The following is a 27,743-nucleotide window of genomic DNA, read 5'->3' as shown; positions in this document are numbered from 1 at the left end:
TTATGGCTGTATTTCTGTATTTGGTTCCCATTTGATGTTTGGATATTTGTTGAACGAGAAAGTGCTGGAGCACTTGATGACCATGACGGCCAGTAGTATGTCGAAGGAAATCCTCACAGGCATAGGAAGATATTTAGAAGTACTTTTGCACGTTGCGCGGCTGGAGTTCAATCCCCGAGATTAATATGGGTGGTGATATGTCTGCGGGCCTCACTGCATTAAGTAATAATTTAATCACAGAATACACAATTGCCGATGTGAGTTTGTAAGTGACTTTTAAGCAAATGATGTTAAAATGTACAGATGGGTTCTGATGTCCCAAACCTACGGTGAAAGACTTTGTAGCTGTTTCTTACTATGGACACTTAAAGGTATTGCAAGACTAGTTCCGTAAGGAAGCGGTTGCTAAGATATAATTAACAGATCTTTTAGGACTGACTAATTCGATGCACCAGGGGTTGTCATAAGCATTGTTAAGGTGCACAATCTGCAATCTATCAAGCTGTAAGAGACGATATTCACATAAAGTCAGCAATGAAGTCTGCACTTCGTTTGATCAGATTTTTTGAACCGGTCGTTCGGATATGACGATGTAGAAAAGCGATAGTGCGTACTTTCTGCCAGCTTAGTAATCCATGGCGAAACGTATGAGCTTGACAAACTATCAAATGATAGGACTTCTGTACGAGATGAATGGCATCACTATCTGCCTCATAAATGTAATGTAAGCGTTAGGTGCATTGGAGATCCTGTTCTTTAGCAAGAACAACATACACGTTGTCCGCGTAAGAACGTGCGCTGTAGTTATGATCACCCAAGGTGAAGCCCGTTGTCTTGGGTTGTAGGTGGCAGAGAAGACGTTCAACGGCCAGTCGACAGTGGACAAGCTTGCATCAGGCTCTGCTGAAAAAGAATGTGCTTCGTCAGTACTTATTAATCTCAATTCCAGTTTTAGTGTGTTCAAAGTGTTCCATCATCACTCCAAACAGGCAGAGTCCGAAACGATTTGCAAAAAGAGATTGTTTCAGAAATGAGTGTTCCAATTCATCGTACGTATTCTGAAAATCTAAAACTGTCAAGAGTAATGAGGTGTTGGCTTGAGACGTCATTGTTACAATGTCCCGATCAAAAGTGTGGAAGTCCATCATTGATCGGTCCAGAACTATACTGTTGTTCCCCCAGAATGGAAGGGATAATTGTGCGGGGCTGCGAGATGTGAGCCGTGGTACTTGTACATCACTTAAAGACAGCATTTAAGCAAGTGATAGGTCTGTTATACTTCAGATTGTGAGGTTGTGTTTTCTTGCCAATAAGGACGGTGAGTTCCTCACTAAAGCTTTCTGGTGCACTTGTACCACTTAGTAGTTGGTTAAACATTTGTTACCTCTACTCACACTCGTAGTCCATAAATTAATTCTAAAAGTAGCTGAGATCCAGCGTTGCCCAGATATTTAAGTATTCCAATCTTCTATTAGTCCATCTCCTATTCCCCCCTCTCCCTGTGCTCCTCCTCCTCCTCCTACTCATATGTCCATTTCTTCCTCCTCTCTTTCTCTGCCTATCTCATGCTCCCTCTCTCTCTTTCTTTCCATCTCCTCGCCCCTCTCTCTGTCCACTTCTTCTTCCCTCTCTCTCTCACCGTCTTCTCTTTCCACGATCTATATTTTTCCAGCCTATATCTGTCCATCTCCTACTCCCCTCCCTCTCTCCATAACTCAACTCCCCACTTTGTCCATCTTCTCCTCCTTCTCTCTGTCCATTTCCTCTCACCTTTCTATATGTAGTGGAAGGGGTAAAGGGTACCTTACGGCACACGCCTTGAGGTGGCTTGCGCAGTATGTATGTAGATCTAGATTTCTGTTCATTTCCTCCCTCCCCTCCCCATTTCTGTCTATCTCCTCCTGTCGCCTCAGTCCATCAACACCCCCACCCCCTACCCATCTCCATTTCGCCCTCTATCCGTCCATCTCTTCTTCCCCTCCCTCTGACCATCTCCTATCACCTCTCTGTGTGTCCGTCTCCATAACCCCTCTCTCATTGTCCACCTTATCTTCCCTCGATACCTTTCTCTGTCCATGTACCCATTATCACCCCCCACCACTACCAAAATGGGTGGTTGATGGTTTTTACCACACACTACTTTTTTCCACACAGTGAATACTAGATGCACCAAGTTTGGTTGAATACAACCAATGAGCTTTGGCAAAGGCACTGGACATGTGTGAATGTGACATATAAAACACCCAATAGTGATGTATACTATGCTAAGACAAATAATGCGGCATAAGATACAAGTAGTAGAGCAGTTTCGGTGTGAGTGTATTTTTGATATCAAATTGATACGCAAATTAATTAAATTGCGACAGCTCATTTATTTATGATCTTCACCAATTGTAATGCTAAGTGAGTTATGAGACACACAGGGTTGATTTATGAGACCCTGGGGATAATCGGTCCTTCTGAGAAACCACCAAACCTTCCCGTCCCATCCTCCTCCTCATCCCCTTTGGTTAATCCCCTCGCCGATACAAGCACTCATTTTATATCAAGTTAATTAACTAGTTAATTAAACTGGTCAAATAATTAACCACTCTCCCACTGGGAAGTTCTTCAGTCACCCCCACTCCCCCTACACTCCTCCACTTGGAAACTGGTGGGAGAAAGACTCAGTTGATTGGCTACTTGGCGAGAAATCGATTGCACTGCGTGGAACATTATTTCAACAATTACTGGTAGACAAGGAAATGTGTGGAGTATTGTTTATTTAAACAATTTACTGGATACAAGACAGTGTTTGGAATGTAGATTATTTATTTATTTAATGAATCAGTTGGGAAATTGACTACAATGTATGGAACATTACTTAAAAATTTTCTGGGTGACAAGACAGTATAGAATATACTAAACAATTACAGCGTATTTTATTCTTATTGTGCAAGGAATACTATCACGAAACACTTACAACATGTTATTACAGTTTTAATGACCTTCCAATGTAACTTTGCACCGACTGAAGGGTTGTCGTGACGACTGGGCCATTGCGTGCCCACGCACTGGCTTCGTCGCCATGCTATACCATGCACCAGTGTCCGAGAGGCCGCTCTGGCCAATCTGCTCCATGACCGCCATCGGCTGCCACGCTACCAACCGTCTCATGATATTAGCACGCTCCAAATGCCTACTTCCCGTCGTGTACCACTACTTAGGAGAATTTTGACCAACTTGTCCATAGTGTCTCAAAATACTGTGCTCCTTTTATTTTTTTCTTTCTGACCGTCCGACAGCCAGGCCACCACTAAGCCACTGTCCCCTATGTTTCGCTGCGGTGTCCTTTGCCACCTCAAGTGGCTACTTCTAGTTGCAGCACCTGCCCAATCTGCTCCCAGACACACAGATTCCATACCCGGTTAGTGGAAGCAGTTGGGTCACAATACCACCAGCAGAGGATGCTGGAAGAACCAATCCTCACACCACTTCTCCCTACAATTCCCTCATCCCCCCCCCTCCTCAACTATCCAGTTACTTCCAGCAACTCTGTGATACAGGTGGTGAAAACTCTTTGACATTGATACCTTGGAAATTCCTTAGATTAGATTAGATTCGATTCAGGTTTCGTTTTATAGACTAAAAATGAGATTATTCTCATGGGCCTGGGACAAGTGAGAGAGTATAGCACAGAAAACATAAAACATTTAAATACGAGAATCACTACCCTGACTATCTGTCAGGAGACCGTTAAAATAGGTGAATACATTGCAGTAAACCTGAAATGTTAATATTTACAAAATTAATACACTGTTAGAATTAAACATATTTATATACTTTAATAAATTCATCATTCACAATATACCTAATCCTGACTGTTGTGACCAAGTGCTGTCAAACTTGAAATCTGACACACATTTTGACTTAAGATGACCTAACAGTCCCTATTAACGTATTCATCTATAGAGTAGTTACTGTCGAAACACATGATCTCTCCCTCTCTCTCTCTCTCTCTCTCTCTCTCTCTCTCTCTCAACTGGCTACTTCATGACCAGCGAGCGTCTCTCGTGTGCCGCACTAACCTATCCTTTGTCTTGAACAAAGTAGTCGATTTCTCGTATTCCGCCGCTTTGGATGTCTCGGAAATATTTTCTCACTCTTTCAGATTCATCGATTAATTAACTTAATCAGTACCCTTCGTGTGCAGGCAGTTTTTCTCTGCATCCCATTGTACTGCTGGATACCAGGGCCGGTATATTTGTCAGGATTCGATCCCACAACGGCCAGGTTTCCAAACCTTTCTGGATTTTTATTCTCTCGGCTCCTCTTCGTGGATAATGGATACAGTTAGATCGTCTGGTAGCAAGTCCTTTACGTTGGTGATAGCTGAAAGTTTCCAACTTCAGTTCAGTTGCATGCTATGTCCTTAAGTAATCCGCTTGGGGGTGTACTGATGTGTGTATTCACAATACCACTATCAGAAACAATAGAGTGATCAGTAGCGAACTTGACGTTGTAACTGGGTTTTTAAAGCACTATACTACCCCTAAATTTGTTTTCCTAGTTACACCAGGACAAAGAAGGAGGAGGAAGGGTCTATCGACTATAGCATAGTAACAACAACAAGTACCACTATAGGACTATGTGCCGTGCACTGCAATGAGACGCAGTAAACACCTCATATCTAAACCATGTTCCATACCGAAGTAGTACTAGTGGTGATAGTAGTAGTAGTGTTAGTAGTAGTAGTAACTGTCGTGGTAGGATGTCGGAGATCGCTGGAACACTCGTACATCCCGTGCAGTCATGTCCCAATGTCCACACGCCGTATCCCAGGTCAGAGGTCGTATATCGCTACTTGGTTCCTTCCGATCAGACACACACTCGCGATCACCAAGGGCACACCATCCACCGACTGCCAGTTAGCCGCAAACCAGGCCATCCGGGAGAGATCTGCATCCACACCACCCATGTTGGCAGCTGTACTCCCATCCTCTGGCATCCACATGCCTACTGCACCGGATGCTCAGAGGTCGGAGAAAGACTGTCACCAAGCACTCAACCGACCTACTTACATACAGGGAACAATCTTCCAGCTCAAACACCTGTTATATTGAATCTTCGCAGGCAACAGACACATCAGCTTCTGTCGAGGTGACAGTGTACGACTCTTTGTACAACACCACACATTTTGTTTTTCCACCACAACTTTGAGGCCTGTTCAGGTGATAAGTGGCATTATCATATTTCGATCCATTGACTCCCACAGAAACCTGGAATCGCATGGTGTAAACTATGCTGCTCCCACAACACACAGGAAGGTCGAAATAAAAAACCGAGGTGGTGTTTCTTATTGACAAAAATGTGGAGGACATAACCATTATGGAAACTGTAAGTGTTTCAAGCATTGTGAAGTGTTTCTAAACAGCTGTCCGAAAGTGATGATCTCTATATCTAATCTCATCTTCCCCTGTAACAAGGTAGCAGATATCATGGTGTTTCGTTTTTTGAAAAGACCCTGTGTACTGATTAAACATATTGGCGGTGAATGTTGCACCTAGGGAGATAATCGCTCTTTCGGTGTCCTAGGCAGTAGTTATCCTGACCTCCAAATCTTTGGACACTGCGAGTTTCATTTTTATGATTTACAGTGCACAAACACATGTGGTAAAAGGGGGTATTCTGCAGGACTTAAACCGATTGAGCATGAATAGTATGTATCACCAGTTGTCAATACCACAGACGGAGGAATGGAATTATTTTCAGAGACCAAGGCGAGCATGTAAGTACCTTCATCCTTCCACATATTTTCTGTCATATTTTCATTACGTTAACGCATTTTTCATCAGTTTTCGTAATTTTACCAAGTTTTCAGTAATTTCAACGTATTTTGCTCAATTACTGGAGGTCCAAACCATCCCTCTCGCCGAGCTGTCATACCAAAAAACATATCATCCCTTCGATCTCGTGATTGTCTCAGCCAAATCAATTGCAATATGGTTCTCAAATTGTTAACATTGCTGAGACACCTCAACTATTATCCTGCAAGGGTTATATACGTGTGGATACTTCGCTAGTCCTGTTACACAATTTACATCGCATGACACGAATACTGTTTCTTTTCTGTAGGAAATAGCCATCAGCAGAGTGAAGGTGCCAAAACTACGTTCCTTAGCCGAAACACCTTATAAAATTGGTAAGCTTCTATTAGGATATGCCATCTGACCCTATATACATGGAGTCACAAAGTATTGTCTCATTCATGGTATAAAGTCGGAGATTCAAAGCCCTAGCAATTAGCCCTCTGTTTCGAAATGAGCAACCCCTTCATTGATTCTATAGGCTAAGAACCCCGAGCAAAACTCTATGTGGCCTCCCTCTATGATCTCGGAACTCTTCCTCTGTTTTCATCCAATCATCAATGCAACAATGTCTCCGATTTAGCTTGAAACTGACCAGAAGTAACAGGGTACCATACCTGCTATATTCGACGTCTCATGAAGAAACAGAACGACCGGAGTTCCATGTAATCAATACACTTCGATAATTTGCTCTAACAAAGTGTATAGCACCTGTTCCAAACTTGAACTGACCGGCGCTCGTGGTTAGTGATACAGGTCAGTTTTCTCATTCCAATACTGTAACTGCCATTCTGAGAAGACTTTTCTGCACCAATCTTAATCATATTACCCAGCCATTTACGCACGACTTCTTTAGATGCTTGCATGCTGACGAGTATGGTACTCCTTAATTGGTCAGTTTTCTCATTCCAATACTGTAACTGCCATTCCGAGAAGACTTTTCTGCACCAATCTTAATCATATTACCCAGCCATTTACACACGACTTCTTTAGATGCTTGCATGCTGACGAGTATAGTACTCCTTAATTGGTCTACAGCTGAGATGAGCCTGATACAATGAGGTGTGTTTTCGTGACATTACAGACTATTAAGAAGAAGAAGCAGAAGAAGAAGAAGCAGAAGAAGAAGAAGAAACGTGTGAGTTGCGGATGATAGAGCTCCAGATGGAAGGAGTTTGAAACATTTTATGTAAATAATTTGTCCTATTAATTCTGTAGAATTGTTTTAGTGTCTGGATTTCACAATAAGGAGGTCCTGGGAAGAGAAAAATTATCGTAGAATATAATCACATATGCATAACTGCAGTGTTAGATACGTTAAACTATTCGCCATGTTCTGTGAACAGAACACACTCTCTTCCACACACACAACATTAGTCACAACAATGTATACACAGGCACTGCAGTACCTCAAAAACCCCTGTCAGTAACTATATCATTGCAGTAAGAAATCTCCTGTCAGTGCAGATATTAAACTGATAATTCGATTTAGTCCAAGATGTGGCAGAGAAATGGAGTACTTCGCACATATCTTCATTAATCTAGAGGAGTGTGTTAAAATAAGTTTTCCATCCATGGACATGATTCATCTCACAAGCATTGAAACTCTTCTGCTGACTGTGGTATGGAGAGGCTTGCTGTTAACGATTGCACGTAGACAGCACTGTAAGTCACAGATAGAACACACAATTGTATATGAGTCGAACAGGAATTATACCATACAACTGATACAACCAAATTGGGGAATGGGAACTGGCTGTTGGCAAGAAATCCGCTAGGAGAAGGAGATACTCAGACAGTTTCACTATTGGTGTTTGCAATAGATACGACCAACTGTCAGAGTCTAGTGGAGAGGAATCTCTAGTAGCTGTAGATGTAGGAAGTATGCAGCAGACCTCAGCAGTTACGGTGGCTAGGACAGTTGCAAAGTCGAAAAGAAAGAAGAAGGCACTGCTGTTAGGTAGTTCTCATGGCAGAGATGTAGGCCAGCAGTTGCAGGAAGTATTGGGGAGTGAGTACCAGGACACCAGCATTGTGAAGCCTAATGCAGGATTGGCTCAGGTGACTGTTAACATAGGGGGGGCTATGTAGGGATTTTACTAAAGAGGATCAGGTAGTGATTGTGGGTGGGGCTGGTAATAGTTTTGATAGGGATGGGGAGTATGACATAGATGGTGACCTGAAAAAGATAGCCACTCAGACTGGCAACGCGAATGTGCATTTCGTGGAACTGTTTCAGCGTCACGATCGGCCTCATCTTAATACAGCCATCAGGCGTAATAACATAAGACTTGGGGGTGCGCTGATGACAGAAAGCATGGGTCACATTTCAGTGGTGTCGGGGGAGTCTATCAGCAAGACGCGTTTTACTAGACATGGCCAGCACCTCAACAGGTATGGGACGGGGGGGTTGGCAAAGCTTATAGGTGACAGCATAGGTGGGGGTGGTGGGATCACTCACGGGAAAATTCCTGCAGTAGTGGATGTTAGAGCTGCACCTTTCTTAGATTGAAGTCAGCTGACAAGAATTCCTGCTTAATGGAAGTCTCTCTAACAAAGGAACCTCTTTTGACAAAGCTTAGGTATCCGAGTAATGAGGGAATTAGTATATTTCATCAAAATATACAAGGTATTAGAGATGAAGTTAGTGAACTGCTTATAGATATTGACTCTGAAATTATTGGTATATCTGAACACTTCATAAATAAGGAGATAATTCTGAGTCTCCCTTTACCAGGATGCAAGTTGGATGGCAGCTTTTCTAGGAGCTCTTTGATGTGTGGGGGAGTAGCCATGTATGTGGAAAACGGCATCCCATTTGAGTCAATTGATGTTTCAAAGTACTTCACTGAAAAGGTGTTTGAATGTTGTGCAGGTGTGGTTAAATTTAGTGGAGCTAAACTTCTAACTGTTATTATTTATAGATCCCCAGACTCCGATTTCACAACACTTTTGCTAAAGCTAGAGGAGGTCCTTGGTTCACTTTATAGGAAATACAAAAAGTTAGTTATATGTGATGACTTCAATATTAATTGTATAAGTGATTGTGCAAGGAAAAGGATGCTGGTAGACCTCCTTAATTCATATAATCTTATGCAACCCGTATTCTCTCCAACAAGAGTGCAAGGGAACAGTAGAACAACTATAGACAACAAGAAGTTGTGTGGAACTATGCAAAAAATAATCGAAATATACAAACTGAGTAGTCCATGCGCAAGATAGGCAACATCAAGTTTAATGGGAGCTCAGGAGCGCCGTGGTCCTGTGGTTTAGCGTGAGCAGCTGCGGAACAAGAGGTCCGTGATTCAAGTCTTCCATCGTGTGAAAAATTTACTTCCTTTATTTTCACAAAGTAATGATCTCTCCGTTCGTTCATTGACGTCTCTGTTCACTGTAATAAGTTTAGTGTCTGTGTTCTGCGACCGCACCGCAAAACCGTGCGATTGGTATACGAAAGGTCGTGCCTCTCCAATGGGAACCGAAAACATTTGATCGCAAGGTCATAGGGCAACCGATTCTTCCACAGGAAAACACGTCTGATATATTCTATACGACACTGGTGACGGCATGTGCGTCACATGACAGGAATATGTTGTCGACTCACCTAACTTGTACACTTGGCGAATGGGTAAAAAGATTCTTCTATCTTTCCCGATTTAGGTCTTCTTGTGGATGTCATAATCACTCCCAAAAAAGTCATGAAAACAGAAGAGTTAGTCACATAAACTGCAGGAAATGAATGCACCGGTTTCACAGTCGCACAGTTTTCCCTGTGCTCTGTCAAAACATATGTTTTTAACGTTTTCATGTTTTTCCGTGTGTAGACCGTCAGTTACCTCGCATCGGACGGACAGATAATAATTGTCTGAAAATAATAAATTAAACATGTCGCTCGAGGGAAGACTTCAACCAAGGACCTCTCGTTCTGCAGCTCCTCACGCTAACCACGAGACCATGGTGCTCCTGCGCTCCCATTATCCTTGATGTTGCATATCTTGCGCATGGACTACCCAGTTTGTATATTTTGCTTATGTTTTTCATAGTTCCACACAACTTCTTCCCGTTTTCTCGATTGATCTGTGTTCAGTTTTTCAACGCCTATCCACTGTGCCAACTTATAACTAAATCTGAGGGTGGTGCGATGGGGAGGTTCACTTGTGAGAGCCGTTTGAACCAAGTTGCACGTATTCCTATTAACTTAATGGATATACAACGGAGTGTTGTTAAAAACCGTGCAGCGACTGTTCTGCAAGGTATTTGTTACGTGACACCACATGGCTGTGATTGGAAGTAAGTAAAGGGAAGCATATCGTGGAGACTGTTGCTTCAGTTTAAAACACCTAAACAGTCTTGTATAAGGTCATACACGATCACTTCTGTAGTTGTATACTGCAGTCCCCAAGCTGGTAATACAACGCTCTTCAGCTGAGGACACTTTTTCAAAATCCGTAAGGTGGTTGTTGATAACTTGGAACTCACACTTGGGCTTATTCTACAATTGGTGGTCATCCACAATAAACAATCTGTTCCAACCAACTTACCGTCGTCCACGAAAAATTAGTTTCCCTGGTTTCTGGTGCTTCCATGGCAACTTTTTCTCGTATTTCTCTTGCTATCACATACTCGTTCCCATGTACAAGAATTTTCCTGCAGAAAGCAGGAGACATGCAAGTACTTCCCCATTCCCCAGTAACGTCCCCGTATTTTGGCGTATTTGCCCTCACTTTATATGTATTTTCCGTCAATTTTCGTAGTTTTGTCGATTTTATGTTACTTCCAACAATACAATTATGACATCAAGCCTCGACAAGTACTAAAATTGCTTGCAAATGTGGTACAGTTGTCAAAACCTATCACAAACGCAGTTTTTCTGTATGTGAATGTGCTTGCATCGGTTTCACATGGCGGGTATCCCATGACACAGGGTAGGTTCGCGATAGGATCGGGATTGAGTTCATATGTGGATTCACCACACATTATGTAAGTCTCCAACCTGTGAGCATTCAGTACCATGGACATGTGGATGCTGGGGAATGGGTGTGCAGCTGCCGGCATGGCTAGTGAAAATGCATGTCTGTCCCTGCCAGTGTGGGTGTTGCTACCTGCAAGTGGCGCTTGCTTGGCGATTGCGACAGAGTGTAATTGGAAGGAACCAACTAGCGATACATGACCTCTCTCCTGGGTCGCTGTGTGTGTAAATCAGGACGTGAGTGCACTACATGTATGAGTGTTCCAGTGATAACTGACATCTAACCATAGCATCTACTTCTAATATTACTACTACTACCACTACTATTAGAGAATGGAACGTGGTTTTAGTGAGTAGTACTGCTTCTCAATACAATGCAGTGGACTCAGTCCTGTAGTGGTATTTGTTGTTGCTACCATCATATCATGCAGTAGACCCTCTCTCCTTCTTCTTCGTCCTGGTGTAACTGAGGGAAAAGACTTAAGTATTATTTAGTGCCTTATAAACCCAATTGCAACATGAAATCCCTGACTGATCAATTTGTTTCTGATAAAGGTATTGTGAGCACACACATCAGTCCACTGTTATGCTGATTGTTTGAGGACATAGCATACAACTGAGCTAAAATTTGAAACTTTCAGCTAAATCCAAAGTAATGCACTTCCTACCAAACGACCTAACGGTGCTGGTATCCACCAAAAGGAGACAAGGGAAAAAATCTGGAAGGCTTTGGAGACCAGGCAGCTCCAGGACCAAATGCTAGTAAATATACCAGTCCTGATCCAGCAGTAGGATGCAGGGAAAATCTTCACAACACATAAATGGTATGGATTTCATTAATTAGTCAGTCAATCTGATAGAGTTAGGAAATATTTCTTGGATACCCACAGCTAGGGATCTGCCATGTATCTACTACTTTGTTCAGGACAAATAATGGGTTAGTGTGGCACATGACAAACATTTGCTGGGCATTAAGTACCCACTTTAGACATACAGAGAGAGAGAGAGAGAGAGAGAGAGAGAGAGAGAGAGAACATGTGGTTCAACAAGAATTTCCTCAGGAAGCAGTATCAAAGAGCTGCTGCCATCTGTATCAAATAGTTGCAACCGCCTGATGTTTTTTCTGACTGTAAGTAACTGGAGGGTTGATAAAGAGGAGAGAAGGGAACTGGACAGAAAAGGGATAGGTTGGTAGCTTCTCCCAGTGATCCCTGACAGTGGTATTATGAACTAACGCAGTCAGTATCCTCACAGCAGAACGGACACATAGAGCACTGCTTCCACTACCCTGGTATTGAAAGTGTGTGTTTTGGAGCAGACTGCAACTGCAAATAGCCACTTGATGTGGCAGAGGACACCGCCACAAACAAAAGGGGCCTTTGGCGGTGGGGCTGACCTGGGTGCCTGATGATTACAAAGAAAAAGAAAAAGGAGCGCAATATTCTAAAACATTATAGTCTGCAGGTTTGGAGAGGTTGGGCAGAGTTCCACCAAGCAGTGGCATGTGACAGAAAAAAGCTGCTTGGGCCACGCTAAGCAGCCACAGGCCTGAGCGGAGATAATGCAGCCCCTCAGACAGCAGTGCATGGTACAGCTTGACGACGCAGCCAGCATGTGGGCGTGTATATGATGATTGTTTCATGACAGTATTCCTTGTGTGATTGTAATAAAAAAGAGACACAATTGCTTAAGCATTTCATACTTCCTTTTCATCCACAAAATTCTTAATCAAACAAATTCTTTGAATGAATAAATAAACTACATTCTGTCAAGTCCTTGCATCCCATACATTGATTAATTAAACAATTTTCCGCACATTGCCTTGTCTTCCAGAAATTGTTTAAACAATATTTTATACACTGAAATATGTTTCCTAAGCCATTATTTCAATAAATTAATAAACTATATTTAATACACAGCCTTGTAACCCAAACGTTTTTTTAAATAATCAACACTCCATATATTACCTTGTCTACCAGAAATTGTTTAAACAATATTCGATTCACTTTAATCGATTTAAAGCAAAATAGCCAATAAACTGAGTCTTTTTCTCGCAAATTTCCATGTGAGTAAGGGGAAGGGAGTGGGGGGTGGGGGTGGGTGAGGGCTGGGAAATTTCCCAGAGGGGAGGGGTTAAATAATTAAGGAATGCAATTAATTAGATATTTAGTTTCATATCAAAGATTAGCTTTAATCGTCGAAGGGATTTCCCATAGAGTGAGAGAACGATGGGGATGGGAAGGGGGAGGGTTAGGTGTGTCTCAGAAGGATGGGTTATTCACAGGGGGTCACAAATCAACCCACATGTGGTCATAAACCAGTTAGGTTAACAATAGGTTAAGGTTATACATCAAACAGTTGTCACAATTTAATTAATTTGCGTATCATCTTGATACCAAAAGCGTGCTTACACCGCCATTGCCCTACTACTGGTTTTCAGGAAATTTCGGGTAATACGTGAGAAGTGGATGAAAAATGTTGAACATGTAACGTACTGAGGGTATTTTTGATCCTGTGCATGGAGGGATGGCTATGCGATGAAGTACCTGTGTTCAAACAAACGGTGCAAGTTTAGAACATTATTTGTGAATCTGATTCGTTGTAAAAGTGGAAGTTACAAAATTATTGTCATCGCTGTGAAGAAGCATAAGATATTCTTATTTTGTGTTTCTTTCCTTTCCACCCTTCTGTTTTCGTTAACAGACATTATATAGGAAAGAAAACGTAGGTCAGTTACAGGTAACGATGCATTTCTAAAGCTTATACTCATTTATTTGTAACTCTATGCGGTAGGATTTGTTGCACACTGTGTGACAAAAGTTATGGGATACCTCCTAATATCTTGTGAGACCTCGTTTTCCCCGGCGTAGTGCAGCAACTGGACGTGGCATGGAGTCTGGAAGTCCCCTGCAGAAATACTGAGCCGTGATGCATCTGTAGCCGTCCATAATTGCGAAAGATTTGTCTGTAGCTATGTCCCATTGACGCCAAATTTTACCGCACTGTCCTAACGGGTAAGTTCGTCGTACGTCCCACATCGATATCTAGGGTTATTTCAACAATGTGGCTTGGCTGCTAACACTTAAATCTCTACGCAAACGCTGCTGCTCTCGGTCGTTCAGTAAGGGCCGTCGGCCACTGCGATATCCGTAGTAAGAGGTAATGACTGAAATTTGGTATTCTCGGCACCATCTTGATACTGTTGATACTAAAATATTGAATTTCCTAGCGATTTCCGAAATGGGATGTTGCGAATGTTAATTCCCGTCGTGCGGTCGTATCCTTATCACATGAATCGCCTGAACACAAATGGCAGCTTCACTAACGCGCTGCCTCTTCATACCTTGCGTACGCAATGCTACCGCTATCCATGTATGTGCCGATTGCTATCCCATGACTTCTGTCGCCTCAGTATACCGTACTTTGCAATAAACCAGTGGAGACCGCCAGATCAACAATTACATTAATACTCCAATATAAACATATAATTATCTTACACAACGGAAAAAATATTGCCTGCTAGACGCATGACTCGAGCACTGAGCTCCACGCTTTAAAGTCGCACACGTAGGTGCGGAGCTACGCCAACGTCGGTACTTGACTTGGGATAATTAGGCCCGACAGAAAAATAGAAACTGCACGTGCGGCAAGGTACGTCATCTGGTGTCGTCACCTGTTTGATGTTTGTCATCCACTTTTGGGATATCTCCTGATATTGCGGCCCTTGCGTGTCATATTAATTTACCTATCTCAGTGTCATCTGTGTCTCTTCAGACGTAAATAAGAATAACCTATATGTCTAAATCTCCGTTGGTCTACACCATACGACTCTGTAGGTGTTAAACCTATTACTGATATTCAGCCATGTTGCTTAATGTGAGGTCCCAAAACACATTGACAAAATCACTGAATTGCAGCAGTGCTCATTCTGATGACCATGTTGACACAATGAACAGCACGAATGCGACAGAAATTGCACTTTATTCTTTTAAAGTATTCCAAGACTACAAGATACAGGAAAAAAATAACAACACGTTGTTTTCGAACATTATTCCGTTGCCCTTCCTCATATATAGTCCCACCCCTAATGATAGTGAGAAATCTTACTCGTACAGAAGTTTGTACAAATCATAAGTCAGGCACCTAATAAATTTGGTTGGGATTCTTCAAGGCGTTCGTGGGTTATGCTTGAATATCAGCCCTTTGAATTAAAATTCCTGTGCGATATACGTGGTTCTTAACACCACAGAGCTTCTTTCCCGATACTGAGTAACCAGTTAACTCCAGATTATTTAAAGAATCTACCTACCTTGTATAAAACAGATACAAATGAAAAAGTTTGTTAAAGGTTTGAAAGTATGTTATATCTTTTTGGAAGTCGCTAAGCGCTGTCATTGTCAGTCATTGAATGGATATAGTGTGGGTAACTTGCGTTCCGTTTAAAGGAAACCTAGTTTGGCACGCATCTAAGTGTTTATGACGTGATATGTGCTGAACTATGTGTAGTGCAGCGATATAATTTTGTACATCCAGCGGCATATGTGGATACTGTCTGCGAAACATGCTGAGAATGGAATGAGTAGCAAAGTAGTATTGAAATGACATGTCATGCCTGGATGCGCCACTTTTGATGCATGAACAGAAACAATATAGTAGCAATAAACTGTTTTTCCGTCACTATTTTGTGGGACGTGTCAGTGTGAAAAAGCTTCTTAAATATTCGAAATTGTGTGTAAGGTTCGTTGCAAGTCGACATATGCTCTCACACTACAATCCTGGATGAATGTAACATGGGTATTTGTGAGTGGTGCGTTAAGCTTCTTCTTCACTTCTTTGAGAGGAAGGTGGTTCTTGTATCCACAGTGCTTCTTTCCAAATAGCAAATGATATGTGTACCATGTATGGTTGAAATAGCTCCACTTGTTTTAGGAGAAAATGTTGAACATAGACACTTATATTTCATAAGATATATAGTTGTGTTACGGATGCCGTTTACTACAGATGCTCAGGAGTGAAATTTCGTTTAATATTAACCATTCTGGTGTCACACTTTACTCGCCAATAGTGTAATTACTGTTTCACTGCATCGTCCTGAAGGCATCTTCTATTAAGTTCCCATAAATTTCTTCTATGTAGTTCGGTTTTCATTCCTTCCTTAACAGTAAATGGAAGAAAGTATGCTCGGAAAAACTAAGTTTTCTTAGTTCATCAAATATTATGTTCGATAGTAACTGTGCACAAATGAATACATTCCACCAATACGGCTGACAGTAGTTACCGTTAGGTATGTAAAAGCTGACAAAGCTAAAAGCTTTCCATACAACACGTTGGCCAATACCAAGTTATTAATGGTCCAATTTCACTCAGGACTGTTAGTAAAAACTGGATGCTCTACCACACAATTAAACTCTCTCTCTATGCACTCACATGCTCGATTCTTTCTCGTGTAGGAGTCATATTGTATGTAGATGTTAACAAAGTAGGTGTGGTCTATTTTACACGGTACACCCGTAACGAACGCTGCTGTGCTGTAAGTACGTAAGATACAGCTTCCCTAAACAGGATCGCCTTGTTCGTCCCTCAACCAAAATAAGAAATTATTTCATTACTTACTAAGTCCGTAATGTCGGGAGAGAACACATACTGTACGAAAGCGATATCGATGTCTATGTCTCGTAGGTCATTCAGCAGCCGAATTGTTTTCGTCATGAATGTCGGATTGCTGGTTTTCTTTCGCGTTCCGGACAAAAGGGTTCCTTTTGAATCGATAGTGCCACTTTGAAACAGTTTAACTTAACAGTAATAGGTCCTGATAGGAGAGGAAGTTTGGTTGCGAACTGATTATCCACTGGCTGCATTTTCCCTAATGTCATTTTTCCCTATGAGGAGTATTTAAACCGGTAGAGGAAGATTTCTCTGGCGGCAAATTAATTAAACCAACAAACACTTTTCCATTTTATTATGACCAAGAGACAACACATAAACACAACACAATTTCAATTACAGTAGATTTTCAAAAATGCCTCCATTGACACGTAAACAAAGGTTACACAGTCGGATCATGTTTTGTCTGACACGAGCAAAAACCCCAGAAGTATCCTGAATTGTTCCTGCTGCTGCTCCTATCCGGGCTACCAGATCCTCTTTTGATGTTGCGTAAACAAGGTTGTGCATCTTTCCCCACACAAAAAAGTCCAGAGGAGACATATCTGGGGATCGAGCAGGACATGGTACACGACCACCTCTGCCAATCCACGTTTCTGGGAACTGTCGGTCCAAGAATCGACGCACACGACGACTGAAATGTGCCAGCGCCCCGTCATGTTGGAACCACATGCATTGTCTTGAAGGGAGCGGGATGTCTTCCAGCAATTCTGGCAATGCTCTGGCGAGAACTGCCATTTAACGGCCTAGGTAGCAGATACGGACTAATTAAACGGTCCCCAACAACACCGACCCACACATTAACGAAGAACCGCACTTGATGAGCGCTAGTAACTGTGGCATGTGGGTTATCCTCACTCCAAACATGCGAATTGTGCATGTTGAAGACTCCATCACGCCGGATCGTTGCTTCATCGGTAAACAACACAGAGGATGGAAATGTAGGATGCATTTCACACTGTTCCAGGTACCACTGCGAAAACTGTGCTCTGGGTGGATAATCAACTGGTTCCAGGTTTTGGACACACTGTAATTGAAATGGACGTAACAATTGCTCTCGAGGGACTGTTCCTACATTCGTCTGATTCGTCCTCACGTTACGTGCAATTATATGAGTGCTGATTGAAGAATCCCGCTCCACATACTGCAAGACAGCTTCCTCAAATTGCAGCGTTCTTACCGTGTGACGACGTCCCTGTCCAGGTAATCTGCTAAATGACCTGGTCTCATGCAGACGTTGGTACGCAGCATCAAAGGTCGTACGATGCGGGATACGGCGATTAGGATATTGTTGTTGATAAACCCGCTGTGCAGCTCGTCCGTTGTGGGGCGCTACGTAGCACGCTCCAACCACATCAGTGTACTCACTCCAGGTGTATCGCTCCATTTGTAAAAAGAGACAGTGCACTACTAGTCTGGTGGACAGAAGTTGCCTATAGCCGATGAGCGTAATACGCCCTCTAACAACTGAAGATCGTAATACGGCCTCTAACAACTGAGGAGCGTAATACGGCCTCCACCGGTTAAAATAATCCTCATAGGAAAAAATGACATTAGGGAAAAATATTTGTTTTGATGTCCCCTACAACCTCCCAGAGTTTGTCGGTTTAAATACTTTTCACCCTGTATTTTTATTATAATTATAATGGTAACACTAACGGTAATAATAAAACAGTGGCAGCATTAAGAATAATATTGATTAGCTTAGCACTTCTGAAGCCTTGCTTGGTATTAGAAGAAGTGGTAGGCATAATGAAAGAGGAGAGGACTGAAAGAGGAGTAACATTGACTGTCAGGAGAGAAGGAATTTCAGTAGAGAACTCTGTAGACAAGTGGAAGGAAAAGTAGCGGGGGAGGGAGGGTTGATAAGAACGAGCTACAGAGGAGATACCTGTTGTGACAGAAGGCGGGTCATCAGCTGTCTTTTGAAGTTTGAAAGGATATCAATATGTCTAATACATTGAGGGAGGTTGTTTCTAAAGTCGGGTTCCTAACGCACAAAATGATTCAGAGTTCATGTCAGTGCTGTCCTGAGGCAGAGGGAGGATTTTACCTCTGCTGTGTTGTTTAGATAGTAGTGTAAGTGCCGAAGACAAATAGGAAATAGTGCGATGATTGAGAAGGCGATACAAGAAAAACAGGGTATGATAATCTCTACGCATATAGGCAGTAGTGATACGTAGCCATGGTAATTGTTCAAACTGTTCATAGACAGTAGTGATATGCTCGAAATAGCGGCCGCGCTGGGTAGCCGTGCGGTTTAAGGCGCCGTACCACGGCTCGCGCGGCTACCCCCGTAGAAGGTCCGAGTCCTCCCTCGGGCATGCGTATGTGTAGTGTCCTTAGCGTAAGTTAGTTTAAGTTAGATTAAGTAGGTTGTAATCCTAGGGACTGATGACCTTAGCAGTTTGGTCCCATGGGAACTTACAACAAATTTCCAATTTAAGTAGGGTACATTACAAATGTATCGTCCACAAGAGTTCATCGCCAGTTCCAGCCAACGTGAGCTCTAATACGAAAGTCCATAGAGAACAGGACCACCAAAACGAAGATTGGGGAGTATCAGTGGCTCTACGAGTTTCTTTTGAGCTCGAGAGTGTATTCTCTTTTATATTTCTGTAGTGACTGAAGTGATGCTGACACCTTCTTACAGACGTCCGTTGTTTCTTCAGTCCAATCTAAGTGATGGTCCACAATTACCCAAAATTCATTGCAGAAGAAGAAGATGTTATTCCTGTGCTGTTTAGGATTAAGGGTGGAAGAGATTCTGTGAACTGGGGAAATTAATCCTTTTGTGAGCGACTAAGATTAGCTGCGTTTTAGCTCAGTTAAGATTCAAACCTATATTATTTGTCCACTGGCGTAAAGAAGTTAAGTCTGGTACGTATAACTGAAGATCGTCAGCGTATAAACGATGTTTGCTATGGGAGATAATAGCCGACGCCCCAATAACATATAATGAGAAAAGTGATGGGCACAATATCGATCCTTGTAGGACCCCTGCTGCTACATTCTTCCACTGTGAACTCCTGGTTCCGATCATTAAACACCGTTTGGGGTGGATAAGGTAGGAGTGGAACCACTGTAAATCATCTAAACAAAATTTCGACTTCTGAGATTGGCTAGTAGGATATCAAATTTACATCGTTGAAAGCTTTGGTGAAATCCAAAAAGCACATAATATCGCTTCTTCTTAGTTCGTAGCTTGTTTCAGCACGTCAGTCACTTTTATAAGAGCAGTCATCGTGCTGTGATTTTCTCGGAAACCCGATTGATATTCATCCTGAAGGTTATCTGATGTTAAGTAATCGGCAACCTAACCGTCAACTAAGTACTGTAATTTCTTAGATAATATTGTCAGAATGCAAAAGGGTCTGCAATAAGAAGGTTCTTTGGCAGATTTATTTTGGATAGTCGTTTCATGAGTGGCCTTTTTCCAGGCTGTGGGTACGATCCTGGAGGTCAGAGGACTTAAAAATATCCGTTATTATGGCTCTAAATGGATCGACGAGAAAACTGGTAATTTGTATTGCAGCATTGCAGTGTCCTGCAGCTGCTGAATGAATTCGCGAAAGTGAATTCCTGACTTTGTTGAAGCTTACCGGCCAAAGAAAAAAATTTCATTTCTTCCAATCAATGATACTTCAAGGAAGTCGATGATTTGCGTCCTTGTATGTTGGTCAAGTAGAGATGTAAGCGTACTGAAAGACTTACTTAAATCTCAATAGGAACTAAAGGTTCAGCTGCAGTTTGAGATTTATCTGTTCCTAGACATAATTGATTTTACCGTAAGATGGGGGGCCTGGGAAGGTCCTCTGTTCCCATTGGGCGTACCCGAGTTTTGCATTTCTCACAGCCGAAATAACTCGGCTGCGTAGTCGCTTGAAGGCAAGATGATCCTCAGACGACGACTACCGTTTATATTTCTTGTGTGCTCCGTCTCTGACACTCATAAGGTGTTTGAGTTGATCGGTAAGCTGTAGTACGGGTTTTCTCCTGATTCTTGCAGTTTTTATAGGAACTTGTTCATCCTATAACTTACTGAGTCTCTCACTGCAATTAGATACTTCACAGTTTACGTGAAAGTTATTTAGTGTCATTCTATGCCAATAAATATCACAGGCGTCAGCTATAAGCTGAGACATATTCAAGGGCTTAAAATCTCTAAAAGTGTCCATTTGCTATTTGTTCTTTGGACATTGCAACGAGTAAGTTACGAGTGTTACATACTGGGCATATATGCTATGTATGGTGACCTGATCAGTGAAATTAACTCTATTTGAAGACTTGCTGCGAAATTTTCTATAGATGTATGAGTGTCTACCGTATGATCTGTTGGCCAAAGCGGAACCAGTGTAAAATTTGTGGTGGAAAGCATACTCTTGAATCTAGAAACTAAAGGAGTGTTGTTTAGGAAGTTTACGTTCACATATCCGGCTATAATTGTGTGTTCATACAAAGATTCAAGACCTGAGAGTGCGGATTCAGAGCTAGATAGTTGTCCAGCTTTGGGTGAATTGTGTACTTTACAGACAAGACACTTTCTGTCTACAGGTTTAATTTCAATGAAGTATATTCGGGCTGTTGATCCTCGTTTTCAAACGTGATCACTTCACTTAGGTGTAAGTTTTTACTGTATATGCTGCTACACCGTCATCTCGTTTGTTACACATATCATGTCTCAGAAGTACATAACCATCGAGGCTTACAGAGCGAGAAGGGATACTTGGCTTCAGCCACGTCTGTGACAGGAGTATGATACGAAAGCTGAGGTCCTGAAATGTGCATCTGAGCTCACTCGACTTACCTAAAACTTCACTCAGTGAAGGAGAATAGCAGATAAGTTCACAAGTGTCTCGGATTATCCGTCACTACTCGACCGTTTCCTAGGGAACGACGGTTAAAGCTTTCGACGTAATTTAAATGCGTTTTAGAGTGTGGTAATATGAGCAGAAACAGTCGCGTAGAGACTAGCGTCGCGGCATCTCAGGTTTTGCGCCCCATGTACAAAACCCGATTATAGATTTTATTTATTTTATTTTATTTTTACTTTATCATTTATCTAACCACGTCCGTAGCAAGTTACTACATGAACACTTCTTACAAACTTCGGAAATACAGGGGCGTTACATTAATTGTAAAATTATAACTAGGGTTCCCAATGTTGTACATTAAAATGTGAATCTGGGGTATTTTCACGGTTTGCTACCTTTTTAAATTCTTATATCCCTTTACCTCATTCTTACGTTAATTCTTACATTTTTTTCTTATGTTTACACTTCTGGAAGATTAGGCGCATTCCTTTGGATGTCACTGATCGTAGAAACATTCGAAACATAGAAGTTCCGAACACTATGAGCATCGTACGAAGGCATCTTTACCACGATGACATTTCTTCGTATGAATCTCACTGGGGACAGAAACGTTCTTGGTAATAATTTCGCGGTCAAGCAAGCATAGCGAATCGCTTTTCCGTAAACTAACACTTGCAACGGATTGCGAATCAATATAAACTACAGGAAATCCCCCGAAAACAATTACAAATAAATTCTGATTTCATTTTTTTAAGTTCATTCTCCAGACATACAATCAGAAGACGAATAAGGACATTATTTAAATATGCAATCTTCTACGGACTTGGGCAGATAGGTGGAAACAATTTTAAATTAATAAAATTATAGGACATCGAACAAGGGGGAAGAACTGTGAAACCGTGATGTGTGCCATCGCTTCGGTTGAACAACTTTCTGGCTAAAAGACAAAGTACTTCAAAAACTTTGACCGTTATTTTCTCAGAAATGGTTGAGTATCTACGTATCAGCTGAGACACGTGCTTGCTTATTTTGACCCCTTTTCCACTGAGCAACATTTCTGGGGGTTATGCCGTGTTCTCCTCGTCAGTCGGTTGGGCCGGTAAAGATTGCACGTTAGCATGCGCTTCTAGTAGCGTACAACCACCACGAATCATTTCCGCTAAAATGCTGTAACTAGGGACAGCAGCTTCTCTGTACTCTGGCATAGCTATTTCCTTCTGGTTATCAGGGGCAAGGGTGGGATGGGGAGGGATCCACAGGCAGGTAATGTGTGGAAAAAGAGGGAGTTCAAGATCGGTTACGCTTTCCTATCACAAAGTGCGGAATTCAGTGTGAATACGGAGTACTGAGGAACAGAGAGTATTCTTTGTGAAGGAATAAGACTAATAATACTGATGACTGTAAAAACAATTTTCTCCCTATATTAAAGGACAAAATGTAGTTAGCGTACTGTACAGTAAAGGATAGGAGGAGAAAAGCAGATGATTTACAACGCCGATGTTGCCAGCAGAGAAAGACAGGTTTAATAACTGAAATGTTAACGCAGGAATCTAAGAATGAAAATCTAAATTATTTAAATAAAACTGATTTCGATTTTGTTCTTGAAGTTTTAAAGCAAAAAGGTTAGTGAATAATGTTGTTCTTGTTGTTGATGTGGTCCAGAGACTGGTTTGATGCAGCTCTCCGTAGTTCATATGGCTCTTAGCACTATGGGACTTAACATCTGAGGTCATCACTCCCCTAGACGCAAAACTACTTAAACCTAATTAACCTAAGAACATCACACACATCCATGCCCGAGGCAGGATTCGAACCTGCGACTGTAGCAAGAGCGCGGTTCCAGACTGAAGCGCCTACAACCGCTCGGCCACCTAGGCCTGCACAAAGTTTAGCCCCGCGATCACAGAGGCTTAGGTGCTGGCAGAACTCAATTCCCAACCTGACATTTCAATCCGGTCGGTCCATCGCATCTATAATGATGCCAGGCCGGCTTAACTTGTGAGAGTATTCACTGAATCCTCCTCCTCCATTGACTGCCTCCATACAGAGGGAGCCCTCATCTTTAACAGAAGCCGCAAAGTAGACCCCTCCCACTCCCCCTTTCATTACTACCGCTGCCAACGCTGCCTTAAATATAACATGCACGTTACCGCTCCTTGTAAGAGTCCCCCTACTTTTCCCCACTGCAAAGATTCAAACTTCCTGGAGAACTGCCGCAACCTCGCCTCTCCCCGTCCTGTAATACATGTAAAGAATCCCATCCCACCTACTCACATAAATGTAAAGCGAAGCCTCCTCCCGTCACCTCAGAGCTCACTGTCTCCGTCCATCCAGTAGATATCCCATCCAGCTCAACAACTTCCCCTGTCTTCCTCCTACTGCAGAGGATATCATCCGCTTCACCACCATTGTCCTACAAAACATCCACCCTTTCCAGCGCCCGCATACTCTTTCCAAAATTGCCGTCGGTGCCTGCTGCATCTTTCATCTCACCACCTATGCCACCTACTCCCTCAACCAGGCCCACTTCACCTTCACCCCCATCACCACCCTCATCTAAATCTCCCCTACAATTGCGTGACAACATTACAGCATCGTTTATATGCTCCCTGCCAACCCACAAACACCTCTTCCTTCACACCCTCCATCACCACCGCGTTGATGCCTTCATACTAAATGAAACCTTCCTCCAACCCCGTCTCTCTCAATCAGCATTCATCTCAGTACAAAGAACTGAGGAAGGCCACTTGCAATAATGGCCGAAACGTCGCACAATTTTATATATTGACTATGCGGTAACAGCCCAGAAGAATTTTACTGACAGTGAAGTATTTGTTGGAGAAACATTGTTCTTGCTTAATTTGCACGATCGTTACGAATTCCACCAAGGATAATTGCAGATTTTCATCTATCTTCTCAAAAAGCACGTTATGTACTGTAATTCAAAAATGTCCATTTGTGTGTGAAATCCTATGGGACTTAACTGCTAAGGTCATAAGTCCCTAAGCTTACACACTACTTAACCTAAATTATCCTAAGAACAAGCACACACACCGATGCCCGAGGGAGCACTCGAACCACCACCCCATCGCTCCTTGACTGACCCGTAAATTAGCCGTCCCATGTAAAATGCAGGGGGTGCATAAAGAAACAGAAACAATACAACACAAGACATTACCTGAGTAATATGGTGTAGGGAAACCGTTGACATTCAAAACAGCTTCTAGTCGCCTCGGAATGGATAAGTACAGTTCCTGTGTGGTTTTTAGGGGAACCTTACACCATTCTTCCTGAAAAATAGTGGGAAGTTCAGGTAACTATGATGGAGGTGGATAGCGATCACACACCCTCTTCTCAAAAGTAGACCAAAAAGGCTGAGTAATATAGGGATCTGGTAACTCTGATGACCTGGGAAGCCCGCCCGGAGTGGCCGTGCGGTTCTAGGCGCTACAGTCTGGAACCGCGAGACCGCTACTTTCGCAGGTTCGAATCCTACCTCGGGCTTGGATGTGTGTAATGTCCTTAGGTTAGTTAGGTTTAAGTAGTTCTAAGTTCTAGGGGACTGATGACCTGAGAAGTTGAGTCCCATAGTGCCCAGAGCCATTTGAACCATTTGAACCTGGGAAGGTGCGTTAGTTCATCCCTGTGCACACGAAACCAGTTTTGGACTATGCGGCCTGTGTGAGCAGGGACCCTGTCGTCTTCGAACACTGCATCACCACTGGGAAACAAACATTATACCATGAGATGGACCTGATCAGCCAAAACGGTCACATTATACTTGGCAGCAATACGACCACGCAAGTACACATTGAGCCCATAGAATATCAGGATATGCCTGCCCAAACCATCCCTCCTGGGGTGTAAACTCATCCATAAGTTGGAAACAGTATGCAGCATGACTCATTCGTTCAAATGACTTTCTTTAATTGCTCCATAGTCAAGCTTTTATGCCTCTGGTACCATGTTTTACTGTTTTGGTCATTTGCATCACTGCTGAGTTGTTTTGGAATTCCAGCTCGCGCTGCAGCTCTCTGCTGTTTAAGCTTCCTATATTTTTATTTATTTTTTTAATGCTGGTAGGGTTTGTGAGTGCGACATTCATACCTGCAGTGACTGTTACAGTAGTGATGCGAACAATTTAATGAAAACAATCGATTCAGTCGGCTGTGGAAAGATAATTTATTCATTCGGTTGTAATTTTACAAGTCGTTTGAGTTATTTATTCATTCTTTTGAGTGAAACCAGTCTGTGGGACCAACCAAATGAAAACAGTCGACATAGCTCGTTGTGGTTTTGTATATTAACTGCATAATTCATTGTTTCTTTCCAACTGAAATCAGTCTGTAGATTTTCTGTCTGTTGAATCTTGCATTTATTCTTTCTTTCAAGTGAAATAACTGTTTAGTGTCCGCTCCCGGTAGCTGAGTGGTGAGCGCGGCAGAACGTCAATCCTAAAGGCCCCGGTTCAGTTCCCGACTGGGTCGGAGATTTTCTCCGCTCAGGGACTGGGTGTTGTATTGTCTGAATCATCATCATTTCACCCCCAGCGACGCGCAAGTCGTCGACGTGGCTTGCAACTAGCGAACGGTCTACCCGACGGGAGGCCCTAGTCACACGACATTTCCATTATTTTTTACTCTGTAGTGGCTCAGTTGACAGATCTCCCCCTGCATTCTTCTGGGTGAAACCAGTCTATACTACTTTCATTGGCTGAAACTAAGCAGGTATATACAACTGGTTTATACATATCCCCAGAAACTTCACTTTATTATCTACTGAATAGTCTAATTCTTCTTTTTATCATTTAAAACTGATTAATTAATTGCTGTGGATTATGATGCTCCAGGTGCTACTAACATGTAACTAATTAAACTGATGTATCGTTGGGGTTACAAAGTTGAGCATAAGAGTATCCTAATGAGAATATGAAGAAAGCATATTTCAGCGACTGTTTGGATTCTGTATTACTGAAAAGATATAATGGTATGAATTAATCAAAAACCATTTGAATCTAGTCCATAAACACTTATTGAATAATTTTTTTCTGTGGAAGGTACATATATTGTGCATAAGAATTACGTTATTGGCTACGTACGTATAAATCATACAGATATACACAACAAACCTGTATACATTTTACAGCCTTTAAAAAGTAGGAGGTATACTGTTTCACGGGCATGAAGGAATAACTATTCTCGCTCAAATATTGGTACTTCAGCTTCATAGTTAAGCGTATCTCTAGCTCATCACCGTAAACTGACGACGACGTTAACCATGCACGCTTCTGGACCGCTGGGAGCGACGTCTTATGCATTGTGTTACCCACGCGGAGAGCGCACATACTGCCGGAGGAGAAGGAGGAGAAGGAGGAGGGAGAAGGGGAAGGGGGGGTTAACACAAGTGATGCTTTATTGTAAAATAACAGCACCACCTTTTTCAACTGAATCCATTTTTGTGTTCCAGATATATTTCGCCTATTCATGATAGGTATCTTCATGGTCTATGATATATAAAAAGATAATTACATAACTAAAAATATTTTAATATGAAATTTGTGATTATACTTTAGCAGTTTTTCTTAAATCCTCCTGTCCTGAAAAGTAATACCTCCGATTTTTATGTAAGAACAGCTAAAGCTTTTTGAATAAAACAAACATTGTTAACATTCTAAATCCTTATTTTTCATGTCTACGTGTTTATTTCTCGAAACAGTAATCATGGCGAGAAACACATTTCTCCCAATGAGACACCAATTTGTTGATACCATCACTGTAGAATGTTGGACTCGCCTCTTCCTGCACCGTTACATCATTATCTACGTGAAGGTGGTCTTTAAATTTTGATAACACTCCAAGCTCTGTCACACACGTTGAGGTTAGCACAACCGTTTCCTCCATTACGAGCACTAACAACACAACGCCGAAATTTACAGATTGCAATAAAATCTTCACCCTATACAGCTTTCATTTTTGTATTGAGGCACGTTTTCTGCGGTTAGGAACTAGATTATACCACACTGTTCCTCACGCATTGACATAGTTATGTTACACATGTTACACGCCGCCGTGTTACACGCTAAAGTTCGGAGCGCTGTGGTGGCATAGGGTTGCAACTGCATGAGCGAAACGGGAAAAACTGAATAATATGCTTGACATGTAATACCTCAACCGATATTGAGAACAGAGTAAAAAATTCTGAGGCATTACTTTTCAGAACACCCTCGGAGCTATTTCTATTTATAGCTATACGATTCCGTTTTTTACTTAAATTCCATATAGTTATAAATAGGAATATCTACATTTAAACAGAACTGCGAAAGAATTACAACAAATCTCATATTAAGATACGTATATTTAGGTAAAAAAGATGCTTAACATGAATAGGCGAAAGATGCCTGTTACACAGGAATAAGTTCAGTTTCGAAACACTGAATTTTTATTGTCTTTG

This window comes from Schistocerca americana, chromosome X, assembly GCF_021461395.2.
Source record: "Schistocerca americana isolate TAMUIC-IGC-003095 chromosome X, iqSchAmer2.1, whole genome shotgun sequence".
Classification (NCBI taxonomy): Eukaryota; Metazoa; Arthropoda; class Insecta; order Orthoptera; family Acrididae; genus Schistocerca; species Schistocerca americana.
Note: the sequence above shows the minus strand (reverse complement) of the source record.